The following is a 24,625-nucleotide window of genomic DNA, read 5'->3' as shown; positions in this document are numbered from 1 at the left end:
TATTAATTTAATGTAGTGATTGTTAAATAAGGAATTAGGTTGTAGATTTTGAAAAGGAAAATTTATTAATCAAGAAAAATTGATTGCGAAAAAACTATAGAAATTTATTATGACTATATTCTTTTGAAACCCTTTCTAATATAGGAAAAAAATTGATTATAGAAAATTGAAAGAAAATAACAAATTGAACAGTTAGGGTTTCAACTTTAAATTTGTCATTAGAACTATGTGATTATCATGAATTTTCTAAATATAGATGAATATTCTTCTTACATCTAAAATAATTTAATTGCAAAATTCATTGAAAAAAGAAAAAAAATTAATTGAGATGAAATCATGTTGTAACTAGACTTATGCTGGAAAGAGTGGGATTTAATAATAAGATTATAAACTTGATCATGATGATGGTTGGCTCAGTGCAATATTCTGTCCTGCTTAATGGTTCCACCTGAGGTAACTTTACTGTGGAGAAAGGGTTAAGACAGGGTGATCCACTTTCCCCTTACCTCTTTATAATGGTCGCTGAAGTCTTAGGAAGGTCATTCTATAAATTAGTGAGTACGAGTTGTGTCAAAGGGGTTAAACCTGCTACTACTACTGAAACTGAGGTCATTCAACAATTTGTTGATGACACTTTCCTATTTGGAGAATCTTCAATAATGGAGGCAGAAGCTTGGAAGATGATATTACATAATTATGAAGAAAGTTTAGGATAGTGAGTGAATTACCACAAGAGTAAGATTTATTTCTTTAATACTGAAACCTCATTACAAAGGAGGATAAGGAAAATTTTGGAATGCCAATACGCTAGCCTCTAGGATACTTATCTTGGATTACCACTTACTACTAAGGAAGTGACTAATGTCTTTTAGAATACGATAGTGCAGAGAATTCAGAGGAAGCTTGCAGGGTGGAAAGGGAAGATATTAAGAAATGCTAGAAAATTACAACTAATCTTTGCTGATCTTCAGGGAATCCCAATTTACTTCTTATCCATTTTCAAAATTAATCAAATTATGGCAAAGAAAATTGAGAGAATACAAAGGAATTTCCTTTGGTCAGGGATAGAGGAGAAAAATAAATTGAGATTAGTTAATTGGGAGGGGGTGTGTAAACCAAAGAGTAAGGGGGGTTGGGTGTAAGAAGGCTTTGGGGCCTTAACAAAGCTCTCCTTACCAAAGTTGGTTGGAGATTGGCTAAAGAGAATACAGATTGCAGCAATATCATGAAAGCTAAATATTTGTCTAATACTTCCTTTAAGTGGAATCTTTTTAGTAATGACCTTCCAGGAGGTTCAAAAATCTGGTAGAATATTGTTAAAAATAGAGGTTTACCAAGAGAAGGTTTGAGGTGGATTGTGGGGAATGGGTTTAATATCAAATTTTGGGAAGACAGGTGGATGAGTGGGAAACCGCTAGTCTTTAGTAAATTCAAAAGATTAATGGAATTACTTAGAGAAGATGTGGGAGGAAAAGTCAGAGACTATATTAATCAGGGGAGGAGGTGGAAGAATCTTTATAAGGAAGATTACTCCCAAGAGGATATTCTTCTCCTTAAGGAATTGGAAGAGTTGATCAAGGAACAAAGACTCCCCTTACTACCTCAAGAGGACACTACGGCTTGGGACTTAACTCCAAGTGGTAACTTCATTGTGAAATCAACATATGCATTCATTTTTATTAAGGACCCCTACCCAACATTGTGGCATAAGGTATGGATTACTGACCTTATTCCTAAAATTAATTTTTTTGGTGGATGGCTCAGCATGGTAAAATCTTAACTTTGGACAACTTGAAAAGAAGGGGTTTTTATATAACAAATCATTGCTGTCTTTGTAAACAAAAGGAACAAAGTATCTCCCACCTCTTCTTAGAATGCTAGTATGCTTTAGGGATTTGGACTAAGGTCTAGGAAAGATTTGGCTTGGATTGGGTTATGAAAGATAATCTGGGATAGTTTGTGGAGAATTGGTGCTATCCCTTTTATCACCCTAGATTAGTTTTTCTATGGAAAATACTTCCACCATATGTTTGCTAGCACATATGGAAAGAAAGAAATAAAAAATTATTTAGGGAGGAGAGTAAACTGGAGGAAGTGGTTTTTGGAATTATGGAAAAATTATTGAAGAAAAATTTAAGAGTGGCTAAATGTAAAATGCCAAAGGAGGAACCAATTAGACATGAAGTCTTAGTTGCTGAAAGATGGGGTTGTCGTGAGGATTTTTTCCTCTTTGATAACTCAAAAATGATAATGAGATAGCAGACAAGATGGAGACCCCCCACCCTAATGTAGTATAAATTGAACTTCGATGGTGCTGCTAAAGGAGGTTTAGGAGCAATGGGAGGAGTGTTGCGGGACAAGAATGGTGATGTGCTATTGGTGTATGCAGGAAAGGTGGGAAATGAAAGCAATAACTTGGCTAAGGCCATGGCATTGTTATGGGGCCTTCAACTGACTAGAGAAATGAAAATTAAGGAGCTAACCATTGAGGGGGATTCCAAGTTAATCATTGACTTGGTTAACAGAGTGGCTAGATCGGGTTGGAATATTCAAAACACCATTCTGGACATCAAGCAAGTCTTGAATGGAATGGAAAGTGTCCACCTGCAGTACATCTACATGGAAGGTAATAAGGTGATAGACACGATAGCTACCATGGGGTTTAATGCTATGAAAATCACATGTTGGAGGAATTGGGTTGATCTTAATGAAGATATCAAGTCATTGATAATAAAGGAAAGAGGCAGGAATAATATATGATGATGACTATAAATTTTAAAAGTAGGGCCAAATTTTGCAACATGGTGATAATGTTCGCTAAATTTAACAATGGCTTTTTGGAAATAAAAGAAAGAAATGGCCATAAAAATGGTAATCAAAGTGATTACAAATTAAGAGAGATGTCATTTCACAATTATAGTAACCCATTGCGAGTTTCAAATTACTTCCCAATTGGAAGTACGAAAGATATCATTAATCAGGTTGTCAAAAAATGTCAGGATGAAAAAATTATGATTTTATACATTCACGAATCCCATAATTATCTTACATGAGATTTTGGAGCTTATCAAGCATGGGTTTGCAAATTTTAATTTGCTTGTTGTTAAAAGGTTTAAGGTAGAGAGTAGTTGTAGAGAGATTGTAATTGAAAAAGTTTAGATGCATATTACTAAAGAAGGGGAGCTGAAAATTGGTGAAATAGAGATGGGTGGGGACTTGAATAGGCTGGAACACATGAAAATGAAGAATTTTAAATATAGGATGGCCACTTGTGTTCTTCTGAAGGAAGGGGGTTTTTTGCCCTAGATGCAGTCGATAGCAGGGTACGACAAGAACTGTGTGCTCTAGTTTGTTAATGGATGGAATGATAGAAAGGTCACCATTAATGGAATCACCTTCCAAGTCACTAAGGAAGTGATTTCCATGGCAACTGGCCTCTCAATGAAAGGGAAAAAATGGAGAAAGGTAACCAATTTTTTTGATGAGGCTAGTATGAATAGCTTCTTTGTGGAAGATGAGGAGTCGATTCATTACAGAGGAGGGTTTAAAAGAGACAAGTTGCCCGCCCCATGGGATGATGTGTACGTGGTCCTTATGAGGTATTTGATGCTAGAGGGCAGGTTCAGTGTCTGCTATTACTACCATTTCCCTTTGTTAAATCATTTTAGGAATAGGGATTTCATTTCTATCCCTTTTTATCTTCTACATTCTCTTGAGGATATGCTTGTTGGTGTTAGAGAAAAAAGGAGTAAAGGTTTAAATTTTACCATAATTCATTAAGGTTTAGTCTTCCACCTCTATTAGTTTCACCTTTCCCTATGCCCCCCTAGGGTAGTAGTGGTGGATAACCAACGCCACCGCTAGAATTCACCCCTGAGCTCTAGTACAAGCACTAAAATTCATAGCCCCTGACTCTCCCCTAGTAGGGAAAACAAGAAAAAGAAAAAATATGATATAACAGTGGAACAAAAGGGAAACAAAAAGATAAAAATTGAAAAATTGGTTGAGGTTGATGGAGAGGATTCAGAGGAGGAGACTGGGGGTAAGGCTAGGAGGAGATCTGGTAGGCTTGCACAATCTCAAGCTAGGTGCAAATAGAAATCCATCAGAGATCCTATTGAGGAGGTTGAGGAAGATAGTTTTAAAAAAAATAATGAAGGAAGGGAGGAGGAAGATATTTCCAACTCCAAGAAGGATGATGGAAAGGAGGAGGGAGAGAAATTTTTTAATTTGGGGGATAATTTAGTGGATAATACTCAGACCCAGGCATTTGCTGGTAATGCTGTGAATACAGAGATCACTAATGTGTCAGCCAGTTTTTCCCTCAAACCTATTACCTTTTGTGAGGAGAGTAGCAAGATGGGCACCTCCCTCATAACTATTTCTTCCCTAGTTAAGGATAATTCTAAGGTTTCCTCTAACCCAAGGGTTTTGCAAGATGATATCTAGGTGTAGAGAGCCAAGGAGGAAGCACTAAGGGTGGAAGCAGAGACTAAGGAAGGGACTGAAGTGCTGCAAGACCAGTATGCTAATTTGGAAAGGAGGCTTAAAACTTTGGAGGAAGGGTTTTTTTACCTTCCCCAAATTTGGCCTCAAAGTCACACATGCTGTGGCTACCACCCTCCAGTTGCTAGCACAAGAAAAGGAGGACACATATATGGATATGGAGGACCACAAGTTGCTCTTCAAGTTTCTTGCAGATGATTGGGCCTGGATCTTGCTGGACACAAAATGGAAGAGGAAAAAAGATAATTACGTTTCTTAGTTTACTAGGATCCTTGGATCCAAGACTTTTTATGTCTTACTATTGGTTAAGGTTTTTCTAGTATACAACTGTTATTAAGACTTGGGTTGGCCTGTTATGCCAATTTTGGTTATGTTGAACTTTTGTAGTTTGCTAGCTATCTCTATTTGGTTTTAGCTTAGTTTCTCTTAATCTCTATTAGTTTTTTGTAGGCATTTGGAACTATGTTGATATTTAGTTAGTCTTTTGTTTGCTGGTAGTTTCTGTTGGTAATGTGCTGGTTACCGACTTTTTGCTTGTATGGGTTGACCCCCTCGTTTTGGTCGCTTTTAATTTCAAAAACTAAACTTATGCATGCATGTGAAAACAAATAAGCTAAAAATAGAAAACTAAGTATAATATGGCTACATGCATGTGAAAACAAATATGCTAAAAATAGAAAAGAGAGTATAGAATGCTTGCATGATTTGAGAGATTAAAGACATTTGGAAATACCAATTGCATATTTGTTTTTATTTTATAAAAAACATAATTTAATTTTCAGATTTATTTATTTAAAAATATATATAAATTAATTTAAAAAATATTTATTAATTTTAAAAATTAAATAAATATTATTTATTTAGTTAAAGTGGATGTTAGCATTAGTGATTATTTAAGTCTAATTAAACTCTTAGTTGTATATAAATGATTTTATATTTATTAATGCAAGAGGGAGGTTAATAAATAAATATTTAGAATTTTATTATAGTTTAAGAGAAGTTGTGGTAGAGTTCACTTTGTAATCATTTAATTAATGACTATTTGACTTTATGATAGAAATTATAAATAATTAAATTAAATTTATAATTTTATCTTTAGTTGCATTACAAACTAAATGAAAAGTAAATGTTAATATTGTACTTAAATAGAAGTCAAATTAATATTTTAGAAATGAAATTGATATTATTATTTAAACTAATAATATATATTTATGTTATTAATTAAATCATTACGATTTAAGATTATTTAAATTAATAACATGATAATATTGTATGATATTTTATATGCACAAAAAGATTTAATATTTAAATACTTATTGTTTAAAATAAGTATATTAGCATAACAATTTATATTAACATATATATTCTTAGTTTATTTCTAAACACATCCTTATGACCCAAACTAAATAAGAAAAATTGATGGAATTAAATCATGTGGCTGAAAACTATTTGTTCTCTAATATTCTATTTATAATCTTGTGATGTTTATTTTCTTGATAGTTTTTCTTTGTGGGTTGTTTAGTTGTCCAAGTTAGGATGTGCACTAGAGACATTTTTTTGAGATTTCTTTCATGATTATTTGACTGGATGTCATGATGAACTTTATGATTTGAATTGAGATTTATGTTTTATGAGCTTTATGCTATTGAGCATTTATGAGAACTTTGGATTTGAGAACCAGTATTATTTTCAAGTTTCCTATTAAGGAACTGAATTCAATCAATATTACTTTTGTGGTATGGGACACTATTATGGTTTGTAATTTTTGGGAAGGTAGTCTAGGTGCATGTCTATGGGAGTGGCTTGCAATTGGGGTCGGGGCCTAAAGTGGCTACCAGGATAACTCATTGTAAGTTGTGTAACAAGTGATAACATAGTAATTTAAATATCTTGCCTAGCCCTTTTCCTTGAGATACATTAAAAAGATAGAGGTTTTTCCTCATCCATGCCTTGAATTTTTGTATAGATTTAGAATAAGATGAAGATGATACCTTGATAGGTATGACTAGTTTTCTCATCTTCACTAGAGGGTATCCTAGTTTCACATAGAGTCACTAGGGGGCTGAGGTCTTGATAGATTACCAGGGCAACCTTAGAGTTGGCTCATGTGATAACACTCCATAGTACATAGCCTAAGTCTCCTTAATGATTTTTTTAATATTTGCCTCTAGTGGTGTACTTGTTGGATATTAATTTTGACAGTGTATTTATTATGATTTTTTACTCATTGATTGGATGTTATTTATTGTTGAAAGTTGACTTTTATTAATGAATAATCAATTATTCATTGGTGGTGTTTTAATTGTTGGAGTTAGTGATTGGTAGTTGTTAAGGTGGTTGTATATTTTTGTTCTCAGTATTTGTATGTTGACTTGGTATGAGATGTTAGTATTGGAATGAGTGTCCTTTTGATTTTGATTATCTCTTCTTCTTGAGTAGTTTGTGTTATCCTTGAGGTAGTTTTGGCTATTAGGATTCCTTGCCTAGGATTATTTTATGATTTGATTATCTATGTGTGGATTGTACATTATCTCTCTTGCACAGTGAGAGTGAGAGCCTGATTAGGCGACCAAACAGTTAGGAGGTAGTGTATTCTTACCATTTGAGTCCCCCTCAGATTGATAGATGTTGGGTGCTCATTGATACAGTGGTACCATTATCATTCTTCCTCTTATCTTGAAGACTTCTATTCATTTGATGTATCATGTGTTTTGAGATCCTATGAGATATTGTATTGTATATTGATGTACTTGTACCTATTTTCACATACCCTATGGCATGTGTAGTGGATGTTAGTCATTAGATGTGCTTTCATATTATTAGTTGTACTTATGCATTTTCTTATATGACTATGTATGTGTTTATTCATTTTATGACTATGGACATTGTAATAAAGACTTAAACTTATTAATAAAACTTTCTTAAATGTGACTCAACATGAAGGAACCCTTGAAGAATTGAAATTGTATTTGTAATTACTTATGTGTATTTGATGTGTATGTATATATTACTTCCACATTATTGTTACTTTGATTTTGTTTAAACTTAAAAAAAATAGTTCAGTAAACTTTGTAACATATTAGGTTTATTTCTTTTGGGTTCTTGAGTGGGGCATTACAACCACATAGTACCCATAGGTACACACCCATTGTGCTCATGGAGATAATGAACCAACCATAATCACATTAGACAATCACCAATGGATAACACACACACCAATCAAGAACATGATACCAACATCTATATGGTAATGAATACAATGCAATACAATAGGTCACTGGTCAAAACCTCTAGAATAACTATGTAGGGACTCTAGTGGAGTGTCATTACTTGCTATTGGATAGCACAAGTACCTTAAGCCTTTGATAAACTCCCTCAGGAGGCCAAAATCAAAATATATCTTCAATCAACTTCCTAGGGAGACCAAATATTGTGCCTTTGATCAAATCCCTTAGGAGGCTAGAAACACACACATTCGATCAACTCCCTCAAGAGGCTAAGTGTTCCATAATATTATATTTCATTAAGTTTATGTTTCTACTAATTCATTTAGTTACCACTTGTTAGAATTTCTTCACACTACCTTATTAGAATATACACTAGGGAATACAAGAAAAGCCACTCCACACATCTACCCTACATACCCATGCTTATCACACGATGAGTGCTCAAAAGTAATGGAAGTTTTGAACCCAACCCCAAATGAACAACCCCTCAACCAACCTATATCCAAGAGTTTGGGTCTGGTAAGATCTTGTCAAATGCACCCATGTGCTCATGTGTGGGCACAACCAACTACACAAAATAATCAAGTAACCAATGCAAGGGTTGGATATGAGAAATGTACTAATCGAACAAGTATAAAAATCTCATTGAACTAGCCTATATCCAAGAGTATGGATTCTAGATGAATCCCAATGCAAACATAATAAAACCATGGTTAGATTGGAAACCTAAAATTCATTTCAAATTAATGACCCAAAATTAGTGCTAAGAAATACTAGAGAAAATTGGGTGGCATGCAAAATGAGGCAATGCAAAAATCACTCAAAACTGAAGGTTGTTGAATCTCATCAAAATTAAAACCCATTATCCCAATGGTTACCAAACACCCAAAAATCCAAAAAAACAAGTTCCAAGCTCATATACAAAAATGGCTAGCATAACAGCTTAAAATTTACAAATTAAAAACTTAAAAACCCTTACATCCTCACACATGCTCAACTGGGCCAAATAAACATACAAAAACATAGGGGAACACTAGTTCTCAACCTCCAACTATAAAGAAATTGAAAACAAATGCTAAAATGAACCAAAACTATTTAAACAAAAAAGCCCTACCTCATCGCCAAAAGGGCCAAAATAGAGAATGATGCTGTAAAATAATCAGAGCACCTATGCTAATAGAAAGCTCAACAAGGGAAGAGTTTCCCACTTTGAATCTAATGCACCTATCCTCATGACAACACCACAATCACTACTCACCCAATGAACAAAACACAAGAAACTCACATGGGGGTTTGAAGGATTTGCACCAATTTCTTGTTTTCCAAAATGTGAGAAGTGAGTTAACCCCAATTTTTTACCAATATATGCACTTTTCTCAAGTAACATATAAATTAAATTAATTAAATATAATAATATAATTAGATCCCTTAACCCCATAAACCTAGCAATCCTAATTGATCGAGATTAAAACTATGGCCAGATAGACGGTAACATAAAATAAATATAAAATCAAATAATTAAGATCCCTCTAAGTCATTAAAATAAAATTTATTTAGATCTCTTCCATGATAGATGTGAAATCCTAAATGCACAGAAATGCTCACGAGTCTAATCACATAATGCATTATGAATATGGATCTACCAAGTACTGAAGGATCAAAATAATAATAAAAGATACATCACCCATATAAGGATGCTATTGGCTCAACATGAAAGGTCTTATCACTTACTCTATATGCCACTGCTAGGGATATAATTCCTACACAATAAACAAACACAATCAAGTGTAAATCTCTCCAACCTTACACATATAATACAATTGAGCATTGGGGGATTGTCAATGGTGTGTATGTAATTCATGACTATGGTAGAAGTTTCAGGTGAGAATTTAGCTATGGGGATTGTCAATGGTTTTGCATGGAATGTGGCTACAAAGTTTGGTAATGGATCAAGTGGGAATAGTTCTTTGGTTGGGAATTAGGAGTAGGAAGAACACAAAGTTTTGTTGGGCTTTGGTTCAAGAAGGTATGGGGATTTTAACTTTCCTCAATCTAATCCTTTGACTTCTATCCTTGCCCCTATAAGGGCACCCTTCCTCTATAGCTTATAAGGATATTGAGGTACCATGTGATAGGGATGAAAAGAAGGAAAAGGATGAAGTTGGTCAAATAAAGTGGTTGTCTCTCTTTGGAAACAAACTAGGAGGTAAGTCAACCTTTCCTCTTGTCACTTCAAAATCTTATTGGGAAAAAGGTGAGTTCCAAATTTTTGTCCCAAACCTAATATTTGGTTATTCTATTTCTTCAATGGAGTTTACACTAGTTGGAAAATTTCTAGGGGTCTGGCTAGATATAGAATCCTTAAGGAATATGATTAAAAGGAAATGGGCCCTTAGAGGCTAGGTTGACATTGCTTTAATGTCTAAAGGCTTTTTCTCCTTTGTTTTTACTTGTAAGGAGGATTTGAATATGGTCTTATGTAGTGGACCATATTTTTTTGGTAACAACTCCTTAACGATCAAAAAATGGGAGCCAAATATGGACTATTCAGATGCTTTATTTCTTACTACTCTTGTATGGGTTAGACTTCTGGGAATCTCTCTAGAGTTTTGGCATAAAGATATTTTTAAGGGATAGTTGGTTCCTTTGGAGAACTTATTGCTATTGACAATATGCCTCCTTCTAGATCAAAACTATTGTGTGCTCTATGTTAAAGTAGCGCACTTGAAGGATCTTTCTTAGATGGTGGAGATTAACTCTAAATTGGAAAAATGGATACAAGAGGTTATTTTTGAAGATCTCCCTAATTATTGTTTTGTTTGTAAGAAAACTGGTCATTGGGATAAAAATAGTTTTCTGAAACTTAAATCTAAGAAAAAGGTGATGACCATGGAGAAAAGCTTCAAAAAAGAGGATGGAAACCAAAAGTAGTTATTGGAGAATATTTACGAAAAGGTCAAAAAAATGAAGAAAGCCTCATCTCTTAGACTAAATATAATTAGAATGAGATATAGGATGAGGAACAAAATAAGACAATAAATGAGATAATTCATTTATCATCTCCTTGGGAAAAGTAGGAATCAGGAATGATACAAAACCAAATGATCGTTTACTAAAATTATGATGAGGAAATGGGTAATGTGGATGGTCTAGGGGAGTTTGAGGAAGGAGAAGTTCTAGAGGAAAGGAAAGGATAGTTAGAAGATATGGTTGTGGTTGTTCTTGAACTTGTTTGTCCTAACCAACTAGAACAAAATGTAGGTAAGGAAGACTTAAAATAGAAAATGAGACAATGAAAAAAGGCTGAAAATAAAATGACATCTCTTACTAGTTCAACAAGAGTAGCTACTTGAAGAAGTAAAGTGGAAACATGATCTCTAAAATTAAATTCGGATGTTGGAACCCTTGAAAAATTAGGTAGAAAGACATCCAAAAATAAGAGAGAAATAGAGAATGTAGAATATTTCTTATGGAAAGCAAGTAACTATTCTGAATTATACCCCTTAAAAACTCTGAAGTCTAGATCTTGGAATGTAAAGGGGATGAATAAAATCCATAAATTAGATGTACTTGAAAATTTTGTTTGGGATCACAAACCTGATATTATGATGATCTAGGAAATGAAGATGGAGAAAGGTAAAGATGAAAGTTTGAAATCTTTTAATAACTATGGTCTTATGGCTAGTAGTTTTGAAGGAGCCTCAAGAGGTACCTTGGTCATGTGGAAGAAATTTATGTTCCCTAAAAATTTGATGAATTCCAATGAGCACTTTGTTGTGGTCAAGATCTAGAATTTATCTTAGGGTAACTACTGGTATGTAATAAATATATATGCTCCAAATAACAAAAATCCTAGAAAAAAGTTCTAGCTTTCTCTATCTAAGATTAAGAGTTTTAATTACAATGGTAAGTGGATTATGTTGAAATTCCTTTCTATGAACATGAAAAAGATGAAGGAAATACTAGCTAGTTTGAAGGAAGATTGGACTTGACGGATTTCAATAATAAAGAAGGATTAATGGATATGGACCTCCAAGGAATTGATTTACCTGGAGTAACAAAAGAGTTGGAGATGATTACATTCAATCTCACTTGGATAGAGTCCTTATCTCTTTGGATTGGACTAATGATTGTATTTTCTCCCTCTCCACTATTTAGAAGATTGTCTTTGAGCACTTTCTACTCCTTTTTAAGGCTGAGCATTTTCAAGCTAGGAAGAATTTCCCATTTAGGTTTGAGAAAATGTAGATGCAACATCCAAACTTCAAATCTCTATTGAAGAAGTGGTGGAATATCAAGATTGAAGGTACTACTTTGTTCGATATTGCCAATAAACTTAATAATGTTTAAAAAAAGGGTTAGAGAATGGAATAAAAATTGTTTTGGTGATATCTTTGAGAAAAAATTTAATCTAAAAATTGAGCTTCAAAATTTTCAAGATAGAATTTAGGTAGAAGGTTATTCAAAGGAATTGGTTAAGGAAGAAAATGTAAAGCTAGAAAAGTACCATGATATTATATCTAAAGAGGAAACCTTTTGGAGGCAGTGATCAAGTTCTATTTAGCTTGAAGAAGGTGATCAAAATACTAAATTCTTTCATGTAACTACTTTGAAACATAGGGAAAATTATCATATTTTCAGCCTATCTAGGGGAAGGTATTTTATAACTAATGAAAATGACATTTCTAGAGAAACTGTATCTTATTTCTCATCCCTTCTTTCTATTGACTCAAATGTTGATGGTACTATATAGATAGAGCTCCTTGAAGCCATTCCTCAAGTTGTTACTAATGAGAAAAACAAAATGTTGATAGTTATTCCTTCTAGGGATGAAATTCATAGAGTTATCTATTCCTTCGAAGGAGATAAATCCTCAGACTCTGATGGTTTTCCAATGTTATTCTTCCAAAAACATTGGGAAGTGTTGGGTAAAGATGTTTGTGATGCAGTGAAAGAATTTTTTGGAGCTAAGAGAATGCTTAAGCAAATCAATTCTACTTTCCTTTGTCTAATCAAAAAGAAGAGTGGAGCAAATTTTGATGAATATTTTAGACCTATTAGCCTTTGTAATTCTATTTACAAAATGATCTCTAAAGTCCTTTCTCTACATTGATTGATTATCCTTCCTATTATCATTTCTGATCAATAGAATAGGTTCATCCCTGGAAGGAAAATTCTAAACTCTATTATTGTAGTACCTGAAAATATACATTCTTTATATTTCTTTAACTCTCAAGGTTTTGTGATGAAGGTGGACATAGCTAAAGCTTATGATAAAGTTGACTAGAGCTTTCTTCAAAAGGTGTTATTGACTTTTAGTTTTAGTGATCAAAGTATTAAGATTATAATGCAACTTTATGACTTCTTCTCTAGCTATTATAGTTAATGGGATCTCATCTAAATTTTTTAAACCCTCAAGGGGTTTGAGACAAGGTGATCCTATATTGCCTATTCTTTTTACTATTATGGCTGATAGTCTTGGGAGGTATATTGGAAGTCTGATTTTGAAATGGAAAATTCAAGGTATTAGGCCTATTTCTCAAGCACTTCTCTATTCTCATGAACAATTTGTGGATGATACTATTTTTATGGGTAAAGATTATGTGAGGGAGGTAAGGATTCTTAAAAAGGCTTTGAATTTTTATTCTACAATGATAGGACAATTGATTACTTGGGATAAGATCTCTCTCTTTTTTATTATTACTTGAGTTCTGAGGCAAAGAAAAATTGCTAACATTTTGGGGTGTTCTATAGGTTCCTTTCTGAGTACTTACCTTGGTCTTCCCTTGGGACTTAATCCATCTAAATCCTTTTGGGAGGATTTCATGGAGAAATTCAACAAGAAATTTTTTGGATGGAAAGGAAAAATGTTGAGTCAAGTCGAAAAATTTACTTTACTTAAGGCACGTCTTCAAAGTCTCCCTACCTATGCTCTTAGCCTCTTCAAAATCCCAACTAAATTTACAGATGCTATTGATAAAATCCAAAGATTTTTTTGTGGTCTAGTACAAAATAAAAAAGAGAATGGCTCTAATAGCTTAGGATAAGGTTTTTAAACCTAAGATTGAAGGAGGCTTGGTTATCAGATCAATTAGAAGTATGAATAGAGCTCTATTGACTAAACAAGGATGGAGATTGTATGATGATGATAAAGAATGGAGTTCAATTTAAAAACATAAGTACCTTTATAATTCTCTATCTATTTTTGACATTCTATCTTACCATATTATTTTGAATTCCTCTACTATTTGGGGAGTAGTTCAAGGATCTAAACATGTTCTAAATAAAAGTTGTAAGTGGGAAGATGAGTGGCTTTTGGATCATCCACTGTTGGATGGCTTTGATGATATCACTCCTATAGAAAGATACAAACATGTTTTTGGAGATTATGTGTTGAGCGATTGGGCTATCAATGGATGGGTAAATATTGCTGAATTTTGCCATAGTTTTTCTAGTATTCAAATCTCCCTCAATTCTTGTAACATTTATCATACTATGGAGGATACTAGGGTGGGGGGTATATAACCTAGAGGTGTCTCCAAGGTTTCATATGTATTTAGATCTGAGGAAAAGATCTATCCCCACTATGGGCTAAAACTTGGATTAAGGGTCTTATTCCAAAAATCAATATCTTCTTATGGACTATGCTTCAAAATAAAATCTTAACTCAAGATAATCTTCAAAAAAGAGTTATTTATTTAGTTAAAAGATGTTCCCTATGTAAGATGGAAATTGAAGACATTACCCACTTAGACATGAATTGTAGCTACAACTAGAAGGTGTCGGGATTACACCTCCAATATTGAAATATTTTGTGGTGGTGTAGGGGCACCATCTCCCCACTCAAATTTCACATTATTTAAAAATATGGATCATTTGTTAAGTCATATGATCATGTTTAGAAAATATAATTATTTTGAATTACATTATAATGATTTAGAAAAGACATTATATGATGATTGAAATACAAAGGGACATGGGACTACAAAATATCTTAAGGAAGTTGAAAATTTTGTAACCATTAAGGTGGTCTTTAGATAAGACATCTCATAATGCAAAGATAGTAGTTGATAGTAAAGAGTGAATTGATAGAAACTCCAAATGGTTCTCTAGCAGTAGCTAGAGAGCCATAATCTTGTAATCTTTTAGATCATGTGTTAAGGGAATATATATTTGTATTTAATGATGTTTAAATTTCCTAAGTCTTATCCTTATCGGCTTGTGTCACTCCCTCGTTGCTTTGTATTATAAGGTTATTGATAATGGAATCTTATATATCCATGTTCTAGTCCCTTTTGATGGAAGAATGCTATGGTGTTATGAATCAAGTTTTTGAGAATCATCAAGGAAACAATATTAAATTCCTTGTTAGTTATGTATTGAGTGTATATAAACATTTTGAATCTAGATGGTGAAGTTTGATGACAGTTCCATAAGGAATATTCATGAGGATATTTGAGTTCATAATGGTTCAAGAACCATCACACTATTATGGTTTGGTTTTGAAATATGAAGTGGTAATAATGGGTTTGATAACAATCTCGAGTGGGATGAGGAGAATTGGTTTGTGAAACTGACATGCCCTTCCTTATTTAAGACTAATAATGTGAGTATGGTGTCAAATATTATTTTTTGCGCATACAACTATTGGTGAAGGAAAGATAACAACATGGAAAAAGAGATGCAACACTCAACTTCTTGATGAAGACTCAGGTTTGAGTGAAGGACTTGATAACCTTCAAAGAAAAAGGTGGTAGAAGTTGTTATGCCCATTAGATACCACATGGTAGTGGTGAAAGTCCCAAGAAATGATTCCATGGGGAAGTATCTACTATTTATAAGGAACAGTAAAATTAGAGACCATTCCTAAAATGATGATTGAAGATCAATGTAAGTTTCACTTATACATGTGGGGGGAGGGATATTCAACTACATGGTGTATATCTTGGTTTTCATGTAACCATCACTCGAACCATGTGTTCATCCCAAATGAAAAGGTGGTAGTAGACTTAAAAGCACATGTATGCTTGATTTTAGTAAATTCATGTTGTCAAAGAAGTTGGTTATACCATGAAAAACCACACCTTGATAGTCATTGAAGGAGATCTTGTGGAGGGGTGTTTGTGATTACAAGTTGGTAAGTTTGGTGTCAAAGTTGATATTATCATATCAAGTAAACAATGTTATCATTTGGGAGTGGTAAAGGGTTTTAGAGCCTCTAATGAATGTCTACAAAGAAGTAGAAATGAAGATATGCATATTAGGGGTATGGTGATCGATGGTCCTTGCATCAGTGGGTCTAGCCTAGTAATATTGCTAAGTGCTTTTAGAGTTGAAAATGTCCTATGAGAAGACCTAACATTGGTTTCCTATGGAATATATCTCTCCCCCATCTATGTTGGGGTATCTAGAAAGAAAGGAACAAAAATTTTTTTAGAAACAAAGATGTTCCTGATTGGGTGGTGGGACAAAATATTATTAGGGCAACCAAAGAGAACTTTATATCATAGAATAAAAATAATAATGAGGTACATATTAGGAATCCATTGAAAATGATAGGAACTAATACTAAACAAAATGAACACAAAGAGGGTGTGATATGGAGCTCCCCTCCTATGGGTTGGGTGAAATCTAATCTTGATGGCTCTGCTAAAGAGAATCCTAGAATAGCAAGATGTGGTGGAGTCCTAGGGGATCATTATAGAAGAGTGGTGAATGTTGTGGCTATACCTATAGGTCATTGGACTAGCCATATAGTAGAGGCTATTATTGCTCTTTACATGGTTAGAATAACAATGGAAACTGGTTATAGGAATTTATGGCTGGAAGGAGACTCATTAAACATAATTAATATGTAAAATAATAAGAAGATGGTGACACGAAATATTGATGGTAGTATTATGGAATTTAAAAAATTTGATTAACAAATTTGAGAAAGTATTCATATCTCATAATTTTTGAGAAGGCAATAAAGTGGTTGACTGGATAGCCAATAAAGTAGTGTACACAAGTGAAAAGTTGATATGGAATGATAACCTTAGCAAGGAGAGTGAGCTTATGGCAATCATTAATTATGATATGAATAATGTAATTGAAGGAAATATTATGTGAGATATTGTGGGTTATTATGGAAAGTGGTGGCTTTATTATGGACTATTATCATATTTTGAGGAAGTACCTTTTCATTATTATCAAGAGAACTTGGCACATTTTCTAGGTGAATAGTTTTCTTGAGGTAAATCATATTTTGTCTTTTGTAAAAGTTACCATTTTTTTAAGAAATTATAGAGTAGGGTGCATCATGGGTGGGGAGCCGAGGAAACAAGATCCTTCTAGCTACAAAGAATGGAAAGCTAAACATGTGGTGTAGAAGATTCTTCAGAAGTGAAAAGTGACAATGTATATTGAGAAATAACATAGTTTCAAACCCCACATTACTGATTACTTCTTCAAGAATTGGTTTGAGGAAAGGGTTACTCTTTATGTTGTAATAGTGGATTTGATGGAGAAGTTTATAGAAAAGATTACTAGTCTTCCTATGGAGGGCTTGAAATTCAAAAAGGAAATCGATATATCAAATGCGACTTTCAAAAAAATTCCAAAAAATGAAGATAAGGAAAATAAGCTTGTGAACATCTTGGATTTCTATGACTTAGAGTAGATTAAGGTAATATGGCAAGATGTTTTATCTTGTGTCCATGAGTATTTTATTTTGGATGGTAGATTGAAAATGGTTCATAAATTTCATTTTATGTTTTTGAACAATTTTCAGTATAAGGATAGGTTGTCCTTTCTAGTATTGTCATGTCCCTCAGCACTAGGTCAAATCTGTCATTTTAATCATCAAATCATTGACATTTTTGAGTCCCTTAGTGTTGAATCATGACATTATCCAATCAATTTAATAACATTGAAAATTTCCATTGATGTTATTAGGATCAACATTATCAATCAATTTCAATTTTGTGGCACTTATAATGTTTGTTAAATGTCACATGTTCTTAATTCATGTCATGTGTCCTTGGGATGTTATCAATCCTAAACAATCATTGAATTTGATCATGGCTTTGATCTACCTATCATTGTCTTAGTTGATCTGCATAACTGTCACATTGCATCAAATGATATTATCACATTTATTTCATCAAATTGGCCAATCATTTACTAATTTGTCCTATAGGATTAGATAACCCATAATCTAATTCTATGTTAGTTCAATCATTTTCATCCTATGTTTACTAATTATTCTTGCTAATCAGCTTTTTCAATTAATTGATATTTATTAATTAATTAATTTATATTTGTAAACTATGGAAATTATCAACTTGCTAAGTCCTATTTTACACTTCTAATTTCCATTTGTGTGGATATATGAATTTTTAATTCAAATATTCACCTATTTTTGACACATGGACATGATGCATCATAGATATTATCCCTACACTTGGCTAAAATATGTCATATTTGATATATTTTATTCCCTACACATGTCTATAATAAGTCTCCATCATCATAGATTCTTGACTACAAGTGGCTTTGGGATGACATAAGCATGTCATAGATTCTACTCCACTTTTAGCCATGTTGACTTGCATACATCATAGAATCTTACATTTGGCATATTGTGTCATGGTTTTCATAGATATTCTAAGGAACATCATGCCAAGTTATACACTCAAAGTGACAACTGTCCATCCTCTCATTCTATTCTATCCTCTTGCACTTTGGCTATAAATTGAGCCATCTTGCTCTCATTTTTATCCTTAAGAACATCCTTAGAATCCTTAACAACAATATCTCTTAGAACCCATTATTCTCAAGCCACATATCTAGTATTCCCAATAGCATTATCATATCCTAGTCATTTTATTTCAATTGTATAGGTACTATAGGAAATTGGAGATACATTAAATGGAGAAGAAAGAAGGACATGGGAGCTACAATTGAAGAGGGGGTTTCACTTTTTTTGTTTACTTTATGATTAAAATTGGTTTTCATGGTAGATTAGAAGGGTTTAGTGTATTTTGATTGAATTTTGTGGTTTCTCATAGTATGTTATGCTCTAACCCATTTAATAGTCCTATAATTGGTGAACCCGATGTGAAGATCATGATTACTAACTTGAGTTTCTTTGTTCTGTGCTTGTAGGTGCAAGGAAGGAGCTTGTTCAAAGGAGTGAAAAGATTGTCTACTCTTTCTTATCACACCTAGTCTAATTAGGAGGCCTAGTAACATGTTTTTGGCTTTCATTTATGCATGCATGTAGCTTGTTGTCTCAGGTGTACACTCCGCTCTACTAGGCTGCACTTGGGTCCTTTAAGAAGCCATTTTAGGGGCCTAAGAGCCAACATAACCTCTATCTATTGTTCACACTTGACAAACTACACTCCAAAACCACCAACTAGGCCCTCCTAGGCCCCAAGTGCACCAGGAATGCACTCTACACTATCATAGCACACTTGGTAGGATAGCTTTCACTTTCTTAAGTTCTAGGTATCATTTTGATCTCATTTCACCCTAGTCTCCCAAATGTGCTATGAAACTACCAACTATAATCTAACTAGCCCCAACTACACAAGGAGTGTATTTTTTATTGTTTTAGCACACTTGGGGACCTGTTGAGTGTTTATGGCCTTTCGAGGTGCAGTTTTCTCTATCAAAGTGCAATTGGTTCATAGAAAGGTCACATTTCATTCAGAATTTGCATCTAGGGTTTCAATTTCATTCTAGGACCTAGAGTAGATATTTTTGTGTTATTGATGATCTATTTGTAGCATTTGACAATCATTGGGAGAAGAAAAATCTATTGGAAACTACTAATTCTTTGTTGTAGGATGTTGACAAAGGCCTATATGCTTGTTCAAACTTTGTGTGTCACTTTCTTAGATTAGATAACACTTTGTTTGGTGCTATAAAATGATTTTTCTCTTCTATTTGGCATCTATGCATTATTTAGTACCCTACGAGTTGCATGGATGTATCTTTTCCCTTACCATTTGTGGATCTTGGGTGTAAGAGAAATATGTGCAGCTTCTTTAGAGAGGCCTACCTTGGAACCAAGACCTACCACTTGGGGAGTCCTAGGGTTCAACCTCAAAGTGGTAACAAGTCAAAGCTAGGTCTACACTACATTTTCTATAAAAAAACTTGATGTGGTTAATGTCATGTTGGCAGTTTTTTTGTGTGATAGCTCTCCTCTAGTGCCCTTGTGGTGCATCAAAATCTAGATTCTTAGGGTTGGAGACCTTCTACATAAGTTTATCATTCACTTTCCGAATGGAGTGCCTAAACTAAACACCTTTTCTTAATGGCCAAAATCCTCTCTATCCACTAGCTTAGGGGGCCACCCATGCTCGTGAAGACATCCCACATTCTCACGATCCTTGGTAGAGGTAACAATCCCTTGGGAAGTGATGACCCTTGGGAAGTGAATCTTGGTAGCCTTGAGAAGTGAGTGCATTGTAAGGGGGAGCTTGTGGTGCCAATATTCTAAGTTTTCCACTCTAGATGAGTGTGGTTGAACTTTAGTTCAAGTGGGAATTCAATGGATACCATATTAAAGCCTAGGTTGTGATGTTTCTTTTAAGTTTAACAACAACTATTCTTTTTTATTGTGTCTTGTGTGTGTGAATAACATTAATGAAGATAATACCAAATCTACAAACTCACACCAAAACACATCTTGAATCTTGGATACTATCAAACATTGTCAAAACATTACAACTCTTGTTAGGACATCACAAAATTTTGTCAAACACTCAAAACTTTGAAAATATAGAAACTTGTAACTTTAGGAGTCCTTGGCATGATTTAGTCTTCATCCTTGCATAATGCACCATTGCATTTTTCATTATTTGAGCTTCATACTTCATCTTATAGGCATCATTTTACATCATTTAGTCCTCACTATGTATTCCTTATCTTTCATATTGCATCCCTTAGGCTTCATTTTGCATCTCCTAGTCTTTACATTTCAACCCTCAATCTTCATCTTGCATCCCCAACTTGCATTCTTGTATTCCCTATCTCTCATTTTTCACATCCTAGTTATCATTCCTCATGTCCCAACCTTCATTTTTCATCCTTATTTAGATCATAACATTGTCCACTATCATCTAGATCTCTAGAACAATAGTTTGGAAGCCACTAAGTCCAAAACCACTCTACTTTTTGACCACTTTACCAAATGTACTCTAAAACTACCAATTTCACTCTAGCTAGCCCCAAATACACCATGAGAAAAATTGGCTTTGTCTAAGTGTACTTGGTTTCTAGAATATCCAATTTGAACTTCTAGATAACATTTTGGGACTCTAGGAGTGCTACCAGGTGCCTAGATAGGTCCCCCATGTTGATCATGTCTTGAACTTCATTTCTCATATCCTAACCCTATTTTTTACATCATAGGCTTCATTCCTCAAGTCATAACCATCATTTTTCATCTCCAATATGATCATAACATCATCCCTAACCAACTAGCTCTCTGGTATAATAGTTTGATAGTCAATAAGTCTAAGATTAACAAATTTCAACCTAGCTTCCCAACTACGCTATGGAACTACCAACTATGCTCAAACTTGTGCCAATTGCACCTTAAGCATAGTTGGTATTATTAGAGCACACTTGGTTCTTTCATAGCACACATGGTGGCCAGAATAACAATTTTTGACTCCTGACTACATTTTGGGACCGTAGATTTTCTTTTAGATATTTGTATAGGTCCTCATCCTAATCATAACCCAAAACATCATTTTGCACCTTAAATGCCATTTTTCATCCTAAGATCCTTGTATCTTGCATATCCAATCCACAAAATCCTCATTTTGACTCCCCCTGAACCTCATTTTGAACCCAAGACCCCTTGAACATAGAAAAAAATTAGAACAAAGTATGAGTCCTAGAGTATCTCCTAATTTTGATGGATGATGGATCTTGACCATAGTCTTTTTGTATTTTTTGGGGTCAAAATCTATTTATGTCTTGATGGATTTGACCTTGTCACTCCCTCATGCATTGTCCAAAATCCTAGTATCTCTTCCAATATCAAAATCTAATCAACTTTTCCAACAATCAATTTGTCCAAATCATTTGTCAAAACCACCAATTTTCTTGATCCCCTATCCACATCTTACATATTCCAAACATCATTATTAGCCTTAACATACTTCCCTTTGCATTATCCACATTTGCATACATCAACCTTTAACATCATTCCCAAGTCTAAAGTCCAACCCTAATCTACATTTTTCATACCTTAGAATCATCCTCATCCCTCTTAGTCAAAATCCAAAATGTTATTCATATCTGCATTTGTGCATCATCCCCTTAGGTCATTTACATCTTGCATTTCATAACCGTAGGTAATTTTGCACTTACTTAGGTTGCATGACACACCTAACCCTTTAAAAATCCAAAAAAGTTCATATATTACATACCCACTTCCAAATTATCAAGTTTTGGCCTATTTTACCAACTACAAACTTTAGATGTGCAGTTGGTAGTTTTAATGAATAATTGGTAGTTTCAGAGTGTAGTTGGTAATTGGGAAGTTCATTGATAGAGGTATGCTCTAATACCACTAACGAAGGTACGCTCTGATACCACTTGATGACGTACAACTCTGATACCACTTGATGAAGGGCCACACCACCCTTACCAAATCACAACCAAGAATGCAACAATATGAAGACAATTTTATTATACTTGACAATCCAATAGCAATTACAATAACATTTCTCCAAGATCTCTCAAGATCCAATCCAAGCCTAAGCTAGTCTAGATCCACTCTTTGGTAGAAACCTCTAAGATCTCAACTTGTGCTCGCAAGCCACCAAGCAACCTCCTTGTTTCTAAACTGTAGTCACTAGCTCTTCTCACAAACCTAATCCAAGATCCAATTGTAAACTGCCTCACATTTGGCACTCTATCTACACACTCAGGAAAACTCACTCTTCACTTTCTCCTTCTCTTTCACACCTTCCAGCTTTCACACTTTCAAGCTTTTCCTTCCAAAGCTTCTACTTCTCGAGCTTCTACTTCTCAAGCTTCTCCTTCTCAAGCTACTCCTCCTCAAGCTTCCACTTCTCAAGCTACTCCTTGAGCTTAATTTAGAAATTCTCATATGCCTTGCTTAAATAGGCACTTACCACCCCATGCATGACTTATCCACAACCTTCTACAACTTTTACAATCTTCTACATCTTCCACAACCTTCTACAACTTCCAAAACTTTCTACAATATTCATAACTTTCTAGAATTCTTCCCACACACCTCGATAAATGGAATGACAAACATTTATTTTTAATTTTTTCTATTATGCCACCTATGCACCTCAAAAATAAAAATCCTCTTTTCCTTTCTTTTCTCCTTTTTCCCCTTTTTTATTTTTTAAAATTATTTCTCCTCTAATTTTCATCACTTTCTCTCTCCTCCACAATTTTTTTTTTTCCCAATAATTTTCCCATGCAAGATCCTCCTACATCAGACTCCCCCAGTAGATAGAAAAGAGTGTCCCACACTTTGATGCCAAAAGTAAGATCTACCACCATCTTCATCTTCACCAAAGGCTTCCACCTCAATAGGGACAACAAAACCACCATGCAAATCTTCCACATCTGCATTACTCTATCAAAAACCAAAATCTCAACCATCCAATTAGCATTCTCACTCCCAGGAACAAACTGAACATAATTCTTCATTACCGAACTCCCATTCACATCAACAACTAGTGAATGCATACCAGCAATAACAAGCTCCACATCAGCAACCACATACACATTTCCATCAACACATGCCAAACTCTCAACACCAGCAACCTCATTGCTCACAACAAGATGCTCTGTAATACATAACTCACCTCCAACAACCGGATCATCCATGACCAAGTGCTCTGCAACATTCAAGTCACCACCAACATCAACTAGATCATCCATGACCAAATGCTCTATAGTCTCCATGTCAGAATCAACCAACTAATCATGAAAACCAATCTCTGTCCCAACATCAACAACATTAGGAATATCTTTAGCAACAACCTCTAGTTGCTCTGCAGGTTCTGCATCAGACTCCATAAACTGATCAGCAAAACCAACCTCTTCCACCTTGACCTTCTTAGCTTGATCAACCAATCTAGCATCCAATCGAGAAATCATCTTAGAAAAATTCCTCTCCACTATATCATAGATTTTTGCAATCATCTTAGGGTCCAATCCTCTTGGAGCCATCTTCCAAGATCTTCGTAAACCCTCTGCAACAAATCCTTCCCATGCTCCTTGTGACAACCAAATTGTTTGCAAGTTAGATTGCAACCTGCCACCTTGCACGAACAATCAGGAACCACATCACAAGTCTGGGACAATGGATCTACAATCCACCAACTCTCTATGATCATGCCTCAACAAGTTCAAACTTTCATCTCTGCATCAATCCATCAATCTGCATGTCCTCCCAAGGTCCTAGTGCAAACTACCTCAGCTTCGGCGATCTATTTACATGCTCAAGAACTCCTACTCTAATAAAATTCACCCAACCAAGGTCCTGGTACAAACTGCCTCACACTTTGGTGATCTACTTGTACACTCAGGAACTCCTACTCTGATAAACTTCACCCAACCAAGGTCCTGGTACAAACTGCCTCACACTTCGGCAATCTGCTTGTACACTCAAGAACTCCTGCTCTAATACCACTTGATAGAGGTACGCTCTGATACCACTAACAAAAGTACACTCTGATACCACTTGATGACGTACAACTCTGATACCAGTTGATGAAGGGCCACACCACCCTTACCAAATCACAACCAATAATGCAACAATATGAAGACAATTTTATTAGACTTGACAATCCAATAGCAATTACAATAACATTTCTCCAAGATCTCTCAAGATCCAA

The sequence above is a fragment of the Cupressus sempervirens genome, chromosome 3, assembly GCF_028749045.1.
Source record: "Cupressus sempervirens isolate cs-2001-9-10 chromosome 3, ASM2874904v1, whole genome shotgun sequence".
Lineage (NCBI taxonomy): Eukaryota > Viridiplantae > Streptophyta > Pinopsida > Cupressales > Cupressaceae > Cupressus > Cupressus sempervirens.
The sequence above is the reverse complement of the archived record's forward strand: the minus strand, read 5'-3'. Positions refer to the sequence as shown.